The following is a 3437-nucleotide window of genomic DNA, read 5'->3' on the forward strand; positions in this document are numbered from 1 at the left end:
CTCCCGTACCCCCTCCGCGCGGCCTGCCCTGCCGCCATTTTAGTAGTTTTCAGCTCCCCGGGGTCTGGCCCTGCGGTGTGGCCGAGGCGAAGCGCGGGGACTACGATACCCATCGTGCCTTGCGCGAGCCCGAGCCCAGAGCGCCTCCCCGGAAGAGCTGGGAAATGTAGTCGCCCGCGTTTGCTGCGCATGAACAAACTACGATTCCCGTCAGCCTTTGCGCTCGGCCGCCCGCTCTACCGTCTCCGCCTCCCGTTGCGGGGGAGGGAGACGGACGTGGAGTTGGCGCGAACGCCTCAGGCAGGACAAGAGCGACCTGTCCCGGTGGGCCGGGCGCAGCGACCCCTCAGGGACGCCGTGGTCTGGCCCCGCGGGGCTCTGGGAAGCGCAGTTCGCCGGATGGCGGCTCCACGCTCCCTCAGCGCACACGGGGGTGGTCTCGGGAGGTCGCGGAGGAGACGAGCCCGGCGCGGGGCCTGAGGGGAGAGGCCCTGAGGGGAGAGGCCCAGCGGGGCCAGCACCGCGCGGCGTTTCCCGCCTCCCCGGAGGACTCGGCGTCGGGTGGAGACGTGGTCGTTTTCGTTTCTATCTGTGCAAAATTGGACCGGCCGAGTCCAGAAAGCGCAGGTGCAGAGTGACAATAGGGCCACTCCACCTTGTGGGGTCAGGAAACTTCCCGAGTGGGGATTTCCACCAGAGAGCGGGCGTTCCTGCGCGTGTCCTGCCCGAAGTTGACAGAATGCGTTAAAAGTTAAAATTCTGGCAGTTCTGCAGCACACTTTGACTTGGTTATTATCACGTTAAAAAGGTCCCCCTAAGCCAAATTCAGTAGAATTTGTCAAGCAGTGAGGCCCTTCACTGGTAAGATTATTAGAACTTATTTAAAAAAAAAAAAAAAGCACATTGCTTGAAGTTAAGCGTATTTGGAGGAGACAGGGAGGAACGGCGGGAAAACAAGCAGATTTTGGTGAGGAGGCCGCACGCGGCTGTGGCAGAATTATGTCTGGGAAGGTTCAGTAGAATTGTTTAGATGAGGCAAGTGCTCCAGAGGAGGGAGATTCTTGGAGTGCTCACACACCAGGACTGAGTCATCTGCAGCATTCGTTATGTTAGAACATTGTAGGGCAAGTTGCAGAGTTGTTTTGAAAGCGGACAGGCTTAGAAGTAAAAAGTAAAGACCTCAATTTGGTACAAAATCGGCATGATTTTGGTTGAAGAACTACAGCATTCTCCTGAAGGGGCATTTATGTAACACATTCCTGACAGAAGAACCAGGCAGTTTCTGGCTGACATGTACACCCTTTACAAGCAAAAAGTTCTACGTGGCAGGTAACGCACATGTGTCAATGAAAAAATGTGCTCATCATATTGAGAGAGAACACAAGTGTCTAAGGCAGCACTTATAAAAGTTAAAAAAAAAAAATCGCCACCAATGCCACAGATCATTCATTTTGAAATAAAAAAATGTAATTTATGATGAGAGACTATAGACCTCTGCTAAGTGGAAGTCTTTCCTTCAAGCACCAAGAGCTTTCTCACACCAGAGCCCGAGGAACGAGTTTTAAAGACCACCCTGATTATTCTCTGGTGCAGAGTCCCGTACTAGTTTTCAGACACACGTTGCCGAGGCCTCTGTTGTTCAAAGTTGAGTATAATTAAGGAAGATACTCAGCTGTGTTACCATTGTAATATTTAGAATTTTGTTAAGCTACAAGTTTATCAGCTGTGTGTGGCAGTCATTTTTCTGTTTAAAAAAAGTCATACGCAGTCCCACCAAGAGCTGGGATAGAAGCAGGAGCAGGATCTGATCCTTTTTTGTCAGGGGAATGGGGGAAGCAGAAGTAAAGATACAGGAGGAAGAAATAAGTTTCCTAAGCAGCTAGAATCGTAGGAAACACCTCACTGTAGCACTCTCCACTTAGTAGAGGTTTGTTTGGATGTTTATTTGTTTTGGTTTTGTTTGTTGGCTTTCCCTTTTCCTTTCCTTGACATTTATTAACCAGTCGGCATCTGATACATTTCATTTAGTTTGGAAACGAGGTAACACCTTTAGGAACAAAGGAGTTCATGGGTTACTACTGTTGAATCTGTAGAATAATAGATCAAAGAACAGTGGAAACCAAGCTTTATGAATTCTGCTGATACAGTGGCTTGTTATTGTCCACTTTTAACTTGAGCATTTAATAGCTCAGGTTTATAATGATTACAGTGCTGTATTGCAAGCTTGTGTTTTGTTTGAGCCTACAAGTCAGGAAAGGCTTGACTGGGGGCAGGTGCTATGCGGCGATGAGGAACGATTCATACAGAGTTCCTGTCAGCAGCGAGAGCAGAGCTGAGCCAAGCTGAGCTGATTTTTATCAACAGTTCTCAGTTTATACGTTTGCAGATATGGGGCTGGACCAAGTGGTTAGACAGGGTGTTTTTTCAAAAATGTTATCCCAAACACACCACACTCATGTTTTGACTGTTTTCAGTCACATTCCCATGCATATCTTGTGGGTGGCGTTCTGACCCACTCATTCACACGCCCAGGCCCTTTATATTTTGACTAGTTGCTGTGATCTAATTATGTTAGTATTATTTTTTCTTTGACCGTTGGGTTGGTCATGTTAGTGTTGATCTTCCTTTATCATCCAAGTGGCTGGAACCACACATCTTGCTTTCCCACAGTACTATATTTTCACGGCAATTAAGACTTACCTTGAGATTACTGGCACACAGAACAGGTAGGAAGCAATTCCTCCATACACTTTGGCATTCCTTAAAAAGGCTTCTTGAAGGGTTTTGAAATGGAGCTTCATTCTGCCAGCTCATAAAGTACTGAGTTGTGATAGTGTTTGCTTTTTTTTTATTTTTGGTGGAGAGGAGTGTGGGGAATGTGTGTTTGATCAGACGTATGTGTGTACTGCCACTGCTTCCAGGGGAAAAGAATTTCTTGTGTTATCCAACATTCCTTCCTTCCCTGACAGGTATTTATTCCCTAGGTACTTGCAAGGATATAAACAATTAGTCCACAGAATTTTGGAAGGTGCCGGATGTCCTTCAGAGTGTACAAACCTGTTTTGCAGGCTGTGTCGCTCATAGGAATTGTGTAAACTCAAACACTAAATTTTTAACAGGGCTAGTAGTTTGTTTTTCCACTTAGGAACAGCTGGTTCTCAAAACAAAACTGAAGGGGAATCATGATAATTTTACTGGCAACATATCTACTGGAATGTTAATAGTAATGTTCTCTTGAGGTTTTAATTAATTATAAAAGCTTTTATTGTTTAAATCTCTCTTGCATCAAAATGTTTAGAATAAATATACTAGCTCTTCATTTAATAAATACTAAAAAAGTTTTTCTTTTTGAGAGCCACCCATATAAATCCATCATCACATCATGACTGACTTAATTATCAAAGCACTGCTTAGAAGAGGCTGGACCACCTCAGGGT

Source organism: Nesoenas mayeri (assembly GCF_963082525.1).
Source record: "Nesoenas mayeri genome assembly, chromosome: 15".
In the NCBI taxonomy this organism is placed as follows: Eukaryota; Metazoa; Chordata; class Aves; order Columbiformes; family Columbidae; genus Nesoenas; species Nesoenas mayeri.